This window comes from Mytilus galloprovincialis, chromosome 1 (assembly GCF_965363235.1).
Source record: "Mytilus galloprovincialis chromosome 1, xbMytGall1.hap1.1, whole genome shotgun sequence".
Taxonomy (NCBI): Eukaryota; Metazoa; Mollusca; class Bivalvia; order Mytilida; family Mytilidae; genus Mytilus; species Mytilus galloprovincialis.
In genome coordinates this window covers 3,049,181-3,067,251 of record NC_134838.1, presented here as the reverse complement: position 1 = coordinate 3,067,251, position 18,071 = coordinate 3,049,181, and the positions used below count along the sequence as shown (strand labels likewise).

The following is an 18,071-nucleotide window of genomic DNA, read 5'->3' as shown; positions in this document are numbered from 1 at the left end:
ATTGATTCACTTATCGGGTCTTTGCATCAGAACTAAACACATTTATTTAAAAAAAAACAGTTGTTGGCTTGACACGGGTTATGTTCTTATTTATTTTATGGTAGTATGATACTTAACCCCTAACGGGAGGGATTGTGCCTGATATTCATATGTTGAAGACATAATCTTTCAATCAGTTTAATTGAGGTCTGGAGCTGGCATGTCAGTAACTGCTAGTAGTCTGTTGTATTTATGTATTATTGTCATTTTGTTTATTTTCTTTGTTATTTCTTCTGACATCAGACTTGAACTTCTCTTGAACTGAATTTTACCGTGCGTATTGTTATCCGTTTACTTTTTTACATTGGCTAGAGGTATAGGGGGAGGGTTGAGATATAAAAAAAAACATGTTTTACCCCGCCACATTTTTGCGCCTGTCCCAAGTCAGGAGCCTCTGGTCTTTGTTAGTCATGTATGATTTTTAATTTTAGTTTCTTGTGAATAATTTGGAGTTTAGAATGACGTCCATTTTCACTGAACTAGTACATGTGTATACTATATAATTGTTTAGGGGCCAGATCAAGGCCGCCTCCGGGTACGGGAGTTTCTAGCTGCATTGAAGACCTATTGGTGACCTTCTGCTGTTGTCTGTTCTATGGTCGGGTTGTTGTCTCTTTGACACATTCGCCAATTCCATCAGTCTTAATTTTATTAAACATGTTAGTGGGCCTCCTAGGACATTCACAGTGGTGTAACAGTACAACATATGAACAAATTATAAAAATCTGTTGAAAAAGATTGAACTCATCAGATCCGCGCAAAGCAGAAAACCAGCAACAAAAACACAGACCGAACGTGGCAGAGTATCCGAGTTCGTGTTCAACTTATATGTGTTTAAATGTCACTATTATGGCAAGCCGTTTTTCTATTTAATAATTACATTAGATGTATGTTTCATTATGATACTTTATTCTGATTGAAAGTGCACAGGTGAATTAAATAAAACAATAATAAAATTCGTGTTTTCATGATCATTGGTAAAAAAATGTAATTATAAGTATTGAATGCTTCTTTTTGCAACTTCATAGGGTTGTAAAAGCGTTGACTATGCGCACATTTTTAATGAAGCGCTTCATACAAAATGTACTTCGGCCAACTCCTTTACACCCCAATGAAGTTACAAAAAGAAGCATTCAGTTCTTAATTCAAATTTTAAGATATCTCCTATAATATATAAGATATCTTATATAATTTAATTTTTATAAAATATCTTAGATAATTTAGTTTTTATAAGATATCTTATATAATTTTTATGAGTGAGATATCTTAAATGTAATATAAGATATATCATAAATTTCATAAGATATCTTCTATACTTTATGAGATATCCTCTAAAATTTATGAGATATCTTCTAAAATCTAAAATTTATGAGATATCTTCTAAAATTTATAAGATATCTTCTAAAATTTCTTTAAAAAAACATAATCTACAGTAAAAATTCATATAATTATTGAAAAAAAATCAGTACTTTAAATTTTTTCATGAGAATATGAGAACTCATAAAAATATTAGAGTATACAAGTTGTTTAAAGAATAGGGAGCGTCATAAAATTAAAAGAATACTAAAGTTAAGGAGCCTCCTGAACTTCAAGTCACACTATTTATATGCAAGAACATTTAAACTGTATACAATTTGACTGGACACCGTTTAGAGTTATCTCTCTTTGACAGTTTGAATTGCACCTGGGTAGAAAAACTAGTTTCACTGTTAAGGTGAGGTGATCTTGCTTACTTTAGTCATATGCACAGTGGTCACACATGGTACATAAACTGCTAACTTTTATGAAGGTAATCAAAATAATATGCAACCTGCCACGCCCCCTAAAACGCCCTGTTTTAGATAACGATTTTCCAGGGACATGTCTGAATATAAATTATTTCCACCTGTTCAACAACTTGTTAACAACGTCAGCAGTGGCGGATCCAGAACTTTTTATAAAGGGGGGGGGGGGGTGACACCCAAGGAGGGGCCCTCTCTAGTATGCTTCAATGATTCCCTATATAATCAACCAAATCCCCCATCTATTGGTTCATCCCGAAATTAGTTTCCATTGGTACTTCAACCCATTATTATGAAACTAAGTCACAATGCTTACACCATCCAACACAACTCAGGATTGAATTTGGGTGGCATCACTGCCTCATCACTTCAATGAACATTCTCCATAAACATGATAAATGGATAAATTGTAAATAATTATGCAGTTTCTGCAATCTTATAACCACCAAACTCGGGTCAAATGTGAATTTGGATGGCGACACTTAAACTTTTCTGGAGTTCTGTCCCTTGTTAAATGAGAAAAAGTCCTAAATTTGCTGTTTCAGTACTGTCAAATATAGAATAAAAGAATATAATAGAAAATTTAGTTTAAGTGGGGTCACATGAGACACTACTAACATAAGCTCTGAAGAGCTTTTGTTGACGTTGATAACAATAACAACACATACAATATTACATATACATATATATATATATATATATACAACACACACAATAGACAATACAAAGACAGCTATATTGCATAAGCAAAAAGTTCATATAGACATTAGACATTAGACATTAGACATTATTTTATTAAACCAATCATGGGCCCTTGTCGGGCAAGATACAAAAAACATCATAATAAAATGATTATATAAACATTAGTGAAATACACAATAAGTAATACACAAATAATAAATTGATAATATGAGCAATGTAGGATATAATTAAGGTAAGAGGCATTGAGTGCAATGAGATCGATTTAATATTAAAAGAATATGATGTAAAGTTTATTAATACGGAAAAAAAAAAAAAAGAAAAGTAAAAATAGAATCAGGAATATAGTATCTCATTCTGCAGTAGTTCTCCTCATGACCAGTGCACAGCAGTGAGGAACTTTTACATCACAACAATGCAAAGGTCATCAAGGGGAGGTCCTTCAGAACTAGCTACAGATACATGAGATTACTCCAATAGTGATTCTCCTCATGATTAATGCACAGCAGCAAGGGTTGACATTCCTACTGGGCAATATTCATCAAGGGACGGTGCTCTAGAATTCACTATAGAGAAAATATAAAGTTCAAATTACAAGTAGTAGAGGGAGATACATCCCATTAAAACTTTTCAAATTTCTTAATGAACATGCATAATTCTGATAATAAATTCTCATCTTCATTATTCATTAACCATATCAGTTTTTGGTTAGGGTCAAGATTTTTAAAATTCTTGCAGCAATTATTTATCATATATATAAAATCATATATATGAAAGCATGCACAAGTTAAGCACTAATCTAGATTATAAGCACATGCAAAGCAGACGAATAAATAAGCTAAACTAGTTCTAAAAGTTGCATGGAAAAAATAAAAAAAAGGATGTACATTAACCATGTTTACTTTAAGGTGTTTCACGTCTGCCTGTCTGGTAATTCGAGGATCTCTATATGACAGTTGTCCAGTGATATTGTTTGCCTTAAATTAGTGGAGAATAAAGGCTTTTTCCCCTGGAGAAAAATCCCAATTTAAAAAAAAAATTATTCCCATAAAGACAACTTTTTTCCCAAACAGTGCAGTCTCAGTAGTAATTGTGCATGAATACAAACTGAAAAACACTCATTTAAACATTTTTCATGCCTTAAAATAACTATATGTGAACATTTGAGGGTCTGTTTATGTATCATCATTGACAAAATGTGGTCTTATTTTAAAGCAGGGTTTGACTCTTGAAAACGGGTCTGTAAATTGAAGTTTCAGTCAAATTCATGGTTTATTTTAAATTTTCCAATTTGATGAAAATAACGCATATTTTCCCAATAAAAAAGGGTAGAGGTAGTTTTGAAAAAAGCCAACAATATCACTGTTGTCAGTTAGAATATTAAGATAAGATAGGTTAATTATTGACAATCATGGTGCAAAAAATTTGAGCTATACCATCATGACCATGATACAATCAAATGAATTACAAAATAAAGCACTGTGTGAGTAAATGATTAGAATAATTAAAGAACATATAAACTAAAAACATGAATACACATTCACTGAATGTAACATTAGATTATAAACTATTTTATTGACTAAATAAAGTTCTATATATATATGTTCCAGACCATATGAGTATTTGGACCGTACGCGTACGGTCCGGACCGTATACGTATACTCGTACGGTCCGACCATACGCGTACTGTCGGACCGTATGAGTATACGCGTACTGTCCAGTACGAGCTGACCATACATGTTATTTGATCATATGGGTTAAATTGAAACAAGCATTTATCACAATCTTTATTTTTATGCAGTTAAGCTGCATTATGCGAGCACCCTAGATTTGTGTTCTACCCAATAAATCCTGAAATACTTGCCATTGTTATTATCTAGCTTGTTACTATGTTATATATAACTAATTGAACACTTTTTTAATACTTTTTATTCTGGATTACAAAAAAAATGACCAGAAAAACCTTAAATGATCGTCGATTTATCCAAAAGTTTTAAAGTTACACATAGGAAGTAGTGCTTATTAAAAATCCTTGTGTAGTTCATTATGACTTGTGCTTTTAGCTAAGATGTCAAAGAACAATTGTATGAAATATTTAATCGCCGAAAATTTCTTTAGACAAGCAGTTTAGATTTCCTAAATGACAAAAGTCGTAGGAATATTGTTTGTCATCAATACGTAGTACAACTACGTCAGTAGTCTATTATATAATTCAACTGTTCATGCTGTTGGCGGCAATTTCAAATTAGAAAAAGAAATTTTCGTAGCTTTTCAATTTGGAGGCAGGTGTGCAAATTAGCGGTGGTCCGAGACCTTCCACTTTTCAAGCGGAATTTCGACTAGGATAGTTGGTTTCTAGCTACGCCCGACGTAGTCGCCTTACATTTGAAAGAAAATAAGAAATTACTTTGCAAACCTTTTCACCATGTTCACCAAAGTCTCCAATTAAACGAGCTAAAAACTTATTTTTATCATTATTATTCATGACGGCGATGTTTATTTTGTTCAACCGCTAGCTTTATACAGAAAATTGCCGACAAATATTGTATAAATTCGAGTAAAATCGTATCTGATTGACAAAAACAACATTGTAAACACATAACAATGGCGGCCGTGAAGAAAAAATTTTACAAAATCGGATCCGATTCCGGAAGCGGATAAGGGTAATTCCGGGTTTGACGATCATTTACAAAATAAATCCAAGCAGGTGAAAAAATACATCTATGCATGGTAAATGAATATAAACACTAGTATTGTAAACCAAAAGATATAAGATAAGATAAGATAAGATAACTTTATTAGCACTAACACATTGACAATAAATGGTTATGGCAACAAATTAAAGACTAACTACAATAACATATATATACAATGAAGGAGTGACAGTGGATAATTATGAGAGAAATATATAAAAAATAAATGAGAAGCATATATATTATTACAAAAATCAAGTACCTTTTAATAATGAGTTTCTCACCAACAAGCATTCATTCAAATAGTTGACAACAATTTTTAATATTGTTTGGGAATTACTATTTAGAATTGATATAAGTAAGTTATATGATAAGGAAGAAAATTTGTTGTTCAATAGAACATTATTTAATTTTTTAATAAGGTAATCTCTCACATATTTATAGGAGGAACATTTTAAAAGAAAGTGAAGTTCATCTTCAATGTCTCCATTGTTACAGCAAAGACATACCCTATTCTGCTTTGGTATTTTTAGATATCGCCCTCTTTCAATAGATAAAGTATGAGCACTTAACCTCAATTTACATAATGTTGATCTATCACTTTTGGATTTGCATTGATCAACATACGAGGGTCTTTTATTTGGTTTATAAAGTATATTAAAAAAGTTCATTTTTTTTTATTTTGATTGATGTCAGTCTCTTGCTTTTGGAAGGCTATATCATTGATTCTCTCTTGAATGTGTTTTAAATACATCTTAATATCAATAGGATTTAGATTAATAAAATGAAAACCAAGTCTTGAAATGAGATTTTTCATATTTATTATCCAAGAGTTATTTTTTTCAGTTGCTTTATATATTTTTAGGGCAAGTGAATTATTTGATTCAAGTATATGAAGCCAATATTTTATTGCTGAAAATTCTATTCTGGTATATAAAGGCAATCTATTTAGCTCGGCTAAACATGCAGCATTTGATGCTCTACAATATGTAAAAGAAAGAAAAAGCAGAAAAATAGTTTATTCAAAAACTAAAAATTACTTTTTGATAAATTTTAATTTAAAAATCCAATACAACGTGACAGCTGGGAACAGTATATCTAACAATATACATGTTCATGGTCTCAGTCTAAATTTTCTTTATAAATGATAAATGATGATAATGCGTGTGAGATGCTTTTAAAGTGTAAACATATTACTGCAATTTCGAGGGGCTATTTGTTTTTTCTCAATTTTGAAGGGTCAATTAAGGTAGCTGAAAGTTTCATTCTTTATTTTCACAAATAATGCAACTATATTATATATACCTTAATGTAAGTAAATCATATGATATATAGGTGGCATTCTTTAGGCCACTCTACCCCCTCCTGTTTGATAATTTGGAACAATGGCGGATCCAGCCATTTTAAAAAAGGGGGGTTCCCAAACCAGAGTAAAGGGGGGGTTCCAACTATATGCTCCCATTCAAATGCATTGATCGGCCCAAAAAAAAGGGGGGGTTCCAACCCCTGGATCCGCCACTGTGGAAACGGTCGAGCTCCCCACCCCTAAACCATATGTGGGGCAGATCCAGGATTTTAGGTTAGGAGGGGCGCAAACTTAAATTTTTGCTGAGCAGAGCGAGGCTAAAAAAAAATTGAGGTAAAATTATCGGAATTTTCTTTATTAAGCTGAGAAACAACCCATGCTTTGCAAATTTAAGGGGGTGCAAGCCCGCAACCCTCCCCCGTCTAAATCCGCCCCTGCATATATTCAAGTATAGGAAAATATAATAAATAAAAAATGAAATATAGGGGGAGTCCCTGGAGTTACCCCACCCTCCCTGTTTGAGAACTTGGAAACGGTTGAGATCCACACCCCTTAACCATATATATTCATGTTTGTGACAATATGAAAAATCAAATGAAATATAGGAAGAGTCGCTAGGGGTCACCCCACCCCTCCTGTTTTAGAATTTAAAAATGGTCGAGATCCCCATACCTAAACCATATATATTCATGTATGGGACAATATAACAAATCAGATGAAAGATAGGGGGAGTCCCCGAGGTCACTGTTCACGCTCCTGTTTGAGAACTTAGAAATGGTCAAGATCCTTACCCCTAAACCATATATACTCATGTATGGGACAATATAACAAATCAAATGAAATATAAGGGAAGTCCCTGTGGTCATCCCAACCCTCCTGTTTGAGAACTTGGAAACGGTCGAGATCCCCACACCAAAACAATATACATTCATGTATGGATCAATATAACTAATTAAATGAAATATAGGGGGAGTGCCTTGGGTCACCCTACCCTTCCTGTTTGAGAACTTGGAAACCAATGAGATCCCCACCCCTAAACCATATATATTCATGTATGGGACAATATAACAAATAAAATGAAATGTAGGGGAAGTCCCTAGGGTCACCCTACCCCCAGTGGTGGATCCAGAAATTTTCATAAGTGGGGCCCACTGACTGACCTAAGAGGGGCCCGCTCCAGTCATGCTTCAGTGATTACCTATATAAGCAACCAAATTTTTTCCCAAAAAGGGGGGGGGCGGGCCCCCTACCCCCTAAATCCTCTGCCTACCCCTACCTGTTTGAGAACTTGAAAACCGTTGAGATCCCTACCCCTAAATTATATATATTCATATGTATGGGACAAAATAACAAATCATTTACATTTACTATGGGCAAGTCAGTCAGACCTCATCTTTGATCCCTGTTGTAGTGAACATTTGTCTGATTCGTGTCTCATAACTTTTGTACTATAGAACACACACTCAGTTTTCTTTCCAGGGAAACCAGTCCATTCATACTATTACATGTTCATACTACGTCAAATTAAACTTCTAGCAGTCAAATAAAACCAAGGTTAACTACCAAGTAGAACAACTGCAATCATTGGAAACTTGTACCACTGCAGACTCACCATAAAAAATATACATTGATATATGCATTTCTTTTGAAACCTTGATAACATATAAATTATTTGCCTTAATAAATAAATCATTAGATAAACATGAATGTACTATATATGAATGTTTAATGTTGAGGCAACATTGCCACAGTTTTCATAATTACGGTTGCCTTGGTTTTTGGTTAACTGCCTTCAGCGCTTACAGCGCTTTGATTAGTTTTACAAATTGTTATTGATAATTTATTACAATAAGATAGATAAAATGAACAACCGAACAATTGAAATTAAGTATTTGTTTAGTTTTATATCTGAATCCTATTTTGGTACTTTCGCCCAAGGTGACACAATTCAAGTAACGTAATATTTTTTACATTTTCATGTATGCAGTTCATGCATGTTCCTTTGCATTTGCATTTTTTGGTAAAGTTGCTAAATATTCTAAAACAATTGACCTCCCACATTATGTTTACTTCCGATATCTTCAATTTCAGTGATCATAATTCAATTAATGTATTACTGAACGACACGCTTAATACAAGAGACTAACAGATTGAATTTAACAAAAAGTTAAAATATGAAGTTTTTGTTTCAATTACAATTGAACTTTTTTAGATTAATTTGATAGTTAAGTTATGTTGATCTGCTATATGCATTTGTATCTAATAAACTTGACCAACTTTTTAATATTAGTCAGACCGTACGCGTACGGTTCGACCGTATGAGTATTTTGAAAAAGTACGCATACGGTCCAGACCGTACGCGTACGGTCCAAATACTCATACGGTCTGGAACATATATATATATATATATATTTTTTTTTTTTTCAATTTTCAATTTTTTTCAAACTACCATGACTACATTGATATTTTCTAAGAGTTTGTTTCGTTCTTTAAAAAGGGAGTGCAATAAATTAGATAAGTTTGGAGTAACAAATAAATCATCAGATAACCTTGAAAATTTTTTGAATTTAGAATTTAAATTAGACAGATGTTGAGATCCAGCATCTTTTAGAACAGGACATTTTAAAAGAAAATGTAGTTTGTCTTCAACTGCATTCTGACATAGCTTACACTTTTTATACGACCGCAAAAATTGAAAAAATTTTTGGTCGTATATTGGTATGACGTCGGCGTCGTCGTCTGCGTCGTCGTCCGAATACTTTTAGTTTTCGCACTGTAACTTTAGTAAAAGTGAATAGAAATCTATGAAATTTTAACACAAGGTTTATGACCACAAAAGGTAGGTTGGGATCGATTTTGGGAGTTTTGGTCCCAACATTTTAGGAATTAGGGGCCAAAAAAGGGCCCAAATAAGCATTTTCTTGGTTTTCGCACTATAACTTTAGTTTAAGTAAATAGAAATCTATGAAATTTTGACACAAAGTTTATGACCACAAAAGGAAGGTTGGGATTGATTTTGGGAGTTTTGGTTCCAACAGTTTAGGAATTATGGGCCAAAAAAGGGCCCAAATAAGCATTATTCTTGGTTTTCGCACAATATCTTTAGTATAAGTAAATAGAAATCAATGAAATTTAAACACAAGGTTTATGACCACAAAAGGAAGGTTGAGATTGATTTTGGGAGTTGAGGTCCCAACAGTTTAGGAATTAGGGGCCAAAAAGGGGCCCAAATAAGCATTACTCTTGGTTTTCGCACCATAACTTTAGTATAAGTAAATAGAAATCTATGAAATTTAAACACAAGGTTTATAACCATAAAAAGAAGGTCGCTTTTGATTTTGGGAGTTTTGGTCCCAACAGTTTAGGAATAATGGGTCCAAAGGGTCCAAAATTGAACTTTGTTTGATTTCATCAAAAATTGAATAATTGGGGTTCTTTGATATGCTGAATCTAAAAATGTACTTAGATTTTTGATTATTGGCCCAGTTTTCAAGTTGGTCCAAATCGGGGTCCAAAATTAAACTTTGTTTGATTTCATCAAAAATTGAATAATTGGGGTTCTTTGATATGCCAAATCTAACTGTGTATGTAGATTCTTAATTTTTGGTCCCGTTTTCAAATTGGTCTACATTAAAGTCCAAAGGGTCCAATATTAAACTAAGTTTGATTTTAACAAAAATTGAATTCTTGGGCTATTTTGATATGCTGAATCTAAACATGTACTTAGATTTTTGATTATGGGCCCAGTTTTCAAGTTAATTCAAATCAGGATCCAAAATTATTATACATGTATAAAGTATTGTGCAATAGCAAGAAATTTTCAATTGCACAGTAGCAATAGCAAGAAACCGTCAATTTGCACAGTATTGTGCAATAGCAAGAAATGTTCAATTGCCACTATTGCGCAATAGCAAGAAACCTTCAATTGCACAGTATTGTGCAACAGCAAATATTTTCAATTGCACAGTATTGCGCAATAGCATGAAAGATCTGATTGCACAATATTGTGCAATAGCAAGAAATTTTCAATTGGAGTTTTCTTTCTTTGTCCAGAATAGTAGTTGAATCAACTTAACTCATTGTTTTATACAATATACAATGTATATTCACTTTTACTACCAACTGATAAATTAAAACAATCTTTACCATTCAGTGATAACAAGCACTTTATTTTACATTTTAATATTTTATAATGTATTTAAATGAGTAGTTATTGTTGCAAACTTCATTAGAAATTTGAATTGAGATCAGTTTTAGAAAAAGGGAAAGGGGGATGTGAAAAAAAAAATGGGGGGGGGGGGGGGGGGGGGGTTAAATTTTTCTTATTTCAGATTTCATAAATAAAAAGAAAATTTCTTCAAACATTTTTTCAACAGCATAGTGAATTGCTCAAAGGCAAAAAAAATATTTTAAGTTCATAAGACCACATTCATTCTGTGTCAGAAACCTATGCTGTGTCAACTATTTAATCACAATCCAAATTTAGATCTGAATCCAGCTTGAATGTAATTATGTTGTGTCCATACTTGCCCCAACCGTTCAGGGTTCAACCTCTGCGGTCGTATAAAGCTGCACCCTACATGGAAATATTTAAAAGGAGTAGGTTCAGTAAGGCCCCTTTTTGGCCCCAAAATATAGCAGTTTTACGAAATTGTTAAGATGTAAACTTTTAGTTATTCATTGGAAAGTAAAATGCTTCTGCTACATAAATATGGGCTGTTTTTGACAATACAATGCACATATATCGGGTACCACATCATTAAGTCATGCTAAATTACTGAAATCTTCACAACTTTAGTATTTTAGTTAAATTTTAGAAGGTTTTCGTCTTAAATGAAAGTGGCCACATTCGTGTTCATTCTTAATATTGAAATATAAGTTGTATTTTATGATAATACATAACATATATAAAGGTTGTGGATGAACACGGATGCGGCCACTTTCATTTTTGACAAAAACCATCTGAAAAGTGACATTTTTGGGCATATTTGATAGATTTTTCATATTTAAGCTAAAACAAACTTGAAATTTGAAGCCAAAATAGGCCCTTACCAGACCTACTCCTCTTCTGAAAGTTCTTAAATTATTGCAGGACTGTATATTGATACACTTCCCAGAATTGCTTTCTAAACTAGCTACCCAACTTTCTTTAAATTTAATTGTTTTACTTTTATTAATATGTGGTTTTGTTTAAAGTTTGACTGGTTAACAAATAGATAGTCTTAAGTTGAAGAATTTAAATATATGTTTATACTTCCTATCCAAGATTCCTGGTTAGGTTTGTCCATAGACTGGGATAGATTTACTGACTTTCTTACAATAATATTTGAAGATTTTATATCTATCATTTTAAAGATGGATCCAATATTTGATCATATTAATAATAACATAATAAATTAAGGGAGTGAACCTAGTTCCCCTTTACATACATGACATACCCTATTTGATGTTTTTATATTACCTTCAAGTGAAAATTTACAAAGCTTAGTTTGAGTTTTCTCTAGAACAAGATAATCAGTTTCTTTTGATATAAAGTTATCCATATGACTTTGTTTCTTATGTGGTATATAACCCTAAACTTCAGATCCATACAACAAGATGGGTCAGATTGTATGGTTATAGATGTGTAATAAAGTACTAGGTTTTGGACTTTCCACTGAAAAGGTCTTCCTTAATTTGAAATAAACTTTCATTCCTTTGTTGTTAAGTTCTTTCTTTGCTATTTGGAATCTCCCAGATGCTGACAAATTTATTCCTAAGTATGTGTAGTTCTGTACACATTCTAAAGTCTGGTATTTTTATGTCTTCCTGGTTTGTTTGATAGCTAAATTAATGAGTTAGCTCCCCTTAAATGGTAATTTGTTTTTATTGCTCAAGGGTATCACCAGCCCAGCAGTCAGCACTTCTGTGTTCGGTGCATTACGTTTGCGCGCATTACCATTACATTTGCGCGCAAAAATCATTACGTTTGCGCGCACTTTTGATTACATTTGTGTGCATTTTTTTGACAGGTAAACTCAGGTAAAATACAGGTAATAATACTTATTTATTTATCCAACTTCGCCTTCTTTGTATGCATTGTGCATTGCGATTTTAAAATCAATATGTACGATTCTTGTTTTAAACAATACACAACGATGATATCATGTTGAGCAAAACAGTGTAAATTTCCTCTGATTTGGATGATAAGAGAGTAAATACTAGTGGTACATAATGTCCCAATTTTAATCAATGAAACGTGTAAAGTTGTTAAAAATATTTTGGACAGTAACTGAAAGTTCCGTCAATTAAAAGTGTTGAAGCTTTTGTGCATAATGCATCAAGATTGGAATTGCATGATAGTATAACAATATCATGCTCTATGCTGTTAATAAGACAAAATGATTCCTCAATTATGATTTAATTTAATTTTTATTTATATTTTATGCTCTTCAACTTCGTACTTTATTTGGCCTTTTTAACTTTTTGGGATTCAAGCGTCACTGATGAGTCTTTGTATAGACAGAACGTGCGTCTGGCGCATATACAAAATTTAGTCCTGGTATCTATGATGAGTTTATTTACCTGAGTTTACCTGTAAAAATAATGCGCGCAAATGTAATCAAAAGCTGCGCGCAAACGTAAAACATTTTAATCCCCAAATGCGCGCAAACGTAGTGCGCCCTCTGTGTTGACATGCATTATTATTGATATGCATTAAATGCATGTTGTGGTCATAATAAAGAATTAACTTTTTACCAAGCTTATTTTTGAAATACTAAGACTTTTCTACCTCAGGAAAAGATTACCTTAGCTGTATTTTGCAAAACTTTTAGGGATTTTTGGTCCTCAATGCTCTTCAACCTCATACTTTATTTGGCCTTTTTTACTTTTTTGAGGGTCATTGATGATTTTTAAGATGAAACACATGTCTGAAGCACATACAAAATAATATCTTAAAATACCTGAGCAGTAAAAGCAAACGAGTGTTCCACACCAATATTCATTTTGAACATAAATCAATGTAAACTTGAGTGGATTTTGTTTTCCAAGTTTTCAACACTTCCTGATTCTAAAGCAGATTGGCAACTTTTTCAGTTTATTTAATGAGCATGGTAAGAGCACTTCTGGGATTAAATTATTCTATGAATGCAGATCTGAAGAGATTAAACTTTTTGTTGTTACCAACTTTAATGTGAGTTAATCTAGTAGAATAATGCAAAATGTAAAACATGAATTTATATGAGAAGTATATTAGATAAAGCTCCAGTTCTATAATTACATCTAGATTGGAAGCCTTGTTATATGAGAAGTATATTAGATAAAGCTCCAATTCTATACTTCCATCTAGATTGGAAGCCTTGTTATAGAGAAGTATATTAGATAAAGCTCCAATTCTATACTTCCATCTAGATTGGAAGCCTTGTTATATGAGAAGTATATTAGATAAAGCTCCAATTCTATACTTCCATCTAGATTGGAAGCCTTGTTATATGAGAAGTATATTAGATAAAGCTCCAGTTCTATACTTCCATCTGGGTCAGGATCCCTAATAGACCTTGAGATGAGGAACTCAGATGACGTAATTAAAAAAAATATTAGTCCGCCATACAATTGTGGATGCTGTGATTTTAAAAATGGACATAAATGAACAATAAGAACTGTTTTATAGAGCTGGTGTGATGAGAAAAGAAAGATGTAGATTTGACCTGAAATAAATTATTAGAAAGGACAATTTTTTTATTGAATTTTATGATCAGAATTTTTGGATTATTTCATGAGGAGAGTGACATTTTTCACCATCTTCCGGGGTCCATCAATTTGCGAAAAAAGTAATCTCACTTGCCACCCCGAAAATTTAACCAGACATGTATAAATGTATCAGCTTCGATATGAGCCATCATACATGTTCAAGTAAACGATATGGACTGAGCAACGGAGGAAAACGTTACCATTACCGCCTATGGAGAATTAATTGTAAATGTATACCCAATTTAGAAGCTTAATTCCAGAAGTTTTCAGGCTGATTTATGGATGATTTCACCTTGTTCACCACCGAAAATGATGGTTAGTAGTTTTTTATTTATACCTAGTTATTATAAATGGTTTAAGATAAATATTATTGATAAAGATCAGCAAAAACTCAATGAAACTTTGCTTTTAAAATGCATTACTGGCACGGGGCTGAACACTTTTTTTAGGCACAATCATAACTTTGTTTACTTCCGAGAGATCCGAAAGGAATTTGTTTACTATATTGAAAAAGGCAAGAAACAACTTTTAAATATTATTAAATTGTAAGTAAACATGACACAATATAGTCTTTGTTATGTTATTATCACTTCGGTCTACAGGAATACCTGATAATCAAGGGAGATAACACACTTCATACGAGTAAAGTGAGATACATCATCGCATGTGCTTTTATCCAATGATTTGACCCCTGGTCAGTAGATATCATATGCAAAAAAACAGAAAAAACATGTACATGTTTTAAGAAAATCATGAACTAATATTTTTAATGCACTTGAGCAAAACAATAGATATTGTCATTTCTCAGTGAAAAAGGGGGAGGGTCAAACCTTTTTGAAAACAATATTTCTGCACCTATTCAACTATTAAGCTAGTTAGCTACTACCCATTGCTTCTAAAATAAAAGGTTTAAATGAAGGTGACTAAGCCACAAGGGAGAAGCATTTGTCTTTCTTTGTGATTAAACTTTCAAGAATTAGATTTTTCTCTCTCAATAGTAACTTCTGTATTTAAATCAAATGATAACACAGCCTGAGTAATTTTTTTGTCTTATTTCAGTTCCAGACATATCATTACTTTTTAACCTGAGATGGCAAACTAGAGGTTTTAAAAAGTCCTGAATAACTGGTAAGCATTTTGCTTTATTAGGCAAGCTCTAAATTTTTTATTTATGGTATTTATGCAATTGAAATTACAGTGGGTATGTTAAAAATATGCAAATATGAAAACTGTTGCTATGGTCTTGGTATTAAATGAAAAGGCTTAGTTACAGATCGTTTCGACTCAATATTTCGAGTTAAATCTTGCGGCAACTGTTTCTCACGTAACACTGCAAACTATATTTAGCTCTATTTTGATCTGTCGTTATTTAATGACGCCATAATACATGTGATGTCACAATGTTTCCTTTAAAACCTCATGTGGATTTCTCACTAATAAAAGGTTTTCACTGAAATACATGTTAAAAACATTTTTTCTCAAATAGAATTATGTGAAAGGACAAGTTTTGAAAATTTGCACTATATTGCACTCTAATTATATGATAAGGATGACTTTCCAAGTAGTTAAGAGTGCTTTCCACAGTTTTAAATACCAGATTTCCACTAGTAAGAATAATTATTTTGGTGTTGGTTTTTTTATAAAATCTTCATTTTTGCATAATTTCTCTGTCAAAATGCACTTTAAGGCACAAGAAAATTTTATAGAATGCTTTAACAGGGTCTGTGTATTGTAATTAAAGGTTGTAATCAGAAGTTTTGTCCTTGTTTTGACTAGTGAAGGTATTCTGGAAGAAATTAATTATACAAACACATTGTATTCAAAATAAATGAATATAGCGACGAAAGTGTCATTGCCGTATAGTGCTAAAACAACTTTATTTTTTTTCAGAAATGGACAAAAATACACAGATTTATTCAGAATGTTATACCGATGAAGATCACATAAAAATATTTGGAACAAGAATGTGTCCACAGTACACGGATGCCCCACTCGCACTATCATTTTCTATGTTTAAAGGACTGTGAAATTAGACTAAATTCTCTAATTTGGCATTAAAATTAGAATGATCTTATCAAAGGGAACATGTATACTAAGTTTCAAGTTGATTGGACTTCTACTTTATCAAAAACTACCTTGACCAAAAACTTTAACCTGAAGACAAAAACTTTAACCTGAAATTTGCACTATCATTTTCTATGTTCAGTGAACCGTAAAATTGGGGTCAAAACTCTAATTTGGCATTTAAATTAGAAAGATCATATCATAGGGCACATGTATACTAAGTTTCAAGTTGATTGGACTTCAACTTCATCAAAAACTACCTTGACCAAAAACTTTAACCTGAAGACAAAAACTTTAACCTGAAATTTGCACTATCATTTTCTATGTTCAGTGAACCGTAAAATTGGGGTCAAAACTCTAATTTGGCATTTAAATTAGAAAGATCATATCATAGGGCACATGTATACTAAGTTTCAAGTTGATTGGACTTCAACTTCATCAAAAACTACCTTGACCAAAAACTTTAACCTGAAGCCAAAAACTTTAACCTGAAATTTGCACTATCATTTTCTATGTTCAGTGAACCGTAAAATTGGGGTCAAAACTCTAATTTGGCATTTAAATTAGAAAGATCATATCATAGGGCACATGTATACTAAGTTTCAAGTTGATTGGACTTCAACTTCATCAAAAACTACCTTGACCAAAAACTTTAACCTGAAGCGGGACAGACGGACGAACGAACGAACGAACGAACAGACGGACGGACGAACGGACGCACAGACCAGAAAACATAATGCCCCTCTACTATCGTAGGTGGGGCATAAAAATCAGAAGTATGAATTTCAATATGGGTCAGGATCCCTAATAGACCTTGAGATGAGGAACTCAGATGACGTAATTAAAAAAAATATTAGTCCGCCATACAATTGTGGATGCTGTGATTTTAAAAATGGACATAAATGAACAATAAGAACTGTTTTATAGAGCTGGTGTGATGAGAAAAGAAAGATGTAGATTTGACCTGAAATAAATTATTAGAAAGGACAATTTTTTTATTGAATTTTATGATCAGAATTTTTGGATTATTTCATGAGGAGAGTGACATTTTTCACCATCTTCCGGGGTCCATCAATTTGCGAAAAAAGTAATCTCACTTGCCACCCCGAAAATTTAACCAGACATGTATAAATGTATCAGCTTCGATATGAGCCATCATACATGTTCAAGTAAACGATATGGACTGAGCAACGGAGGAAAACGTTACCATTACCGCCTATGGAGAATTAATTGTAAATGTATACCCATCTAGATTGGAAGCTTTGTTATAGAGAAGTATATTAGATAAAGCTCCAGTTCTATACTTCCATCTAGATTGGAAGCCTTGTTATATGAGAAGTATATTAGATAAAGCTCCAATTCTATACTTCCATCTAGATTGGAAGCCTTGTTATATGAGAAGTATATTAGATAAAGCTCCAATTCTATACTTCCATCTAGATTGGAAGCCTTGTTATATGAGAAGTATATTAGATAAAGCTCCAATTCTATACATACATCTAGATTGGAAGCCTTGTTATATGAGAAGTATATTAGATAAAGCTCCAATTCTATACTTCCATCTAGATTGGAAGCCTTGTTATATGAGAAGTATATTAGATAAAGCTCCAGTTCTATACTTACATCTAGATTGGAAGCCTTGTATGAGAAGTATATTAGATAAAGCTCCAATTCTATACTTCCATCTAGATTGGAAGCCTTGTATGAGAAGTATATTAGATAAAGCTCCAGTTCTATACTTACATCTAGATTGGAAGC

General features: G+C 32.6%; 1 protein-coding gene and 1 long non-coding RNA gene across 2 annotated transcripts in view; both read left to right on the top strand.

Moving 5' to 3' along the window:
• The first annotated feature begins 1,685 nt into the window (after nt 1-1,685).
• The window catches only part of LOC143063046 (kelch-like protein 36), a 34,324-nt gene continuing 17,938 nt past the window's right edge, over nt 1,686-18,071 (top strand). The window contains exon 1 of the mRNA XM_076234981.1: nt 1,686-1,753. The gene's annotated coding sequence lies outside the window, so the exon portion shown is untranslated. The remainder of the gene's footprint in view (nt 1,754-18,071) is intronic.
• Nucleotides 14,037-16,226, top strand: LOC143062987 (uncharacterized). The gene is made up of 3 exons (XR_012974903.1): nt 14,037-14,564; nt 15,309-15,377; nt 16,140-16,226. It is a non-coding gene; the product is annotated as an uncharacterized LOC143062987 (long non-coding RNA).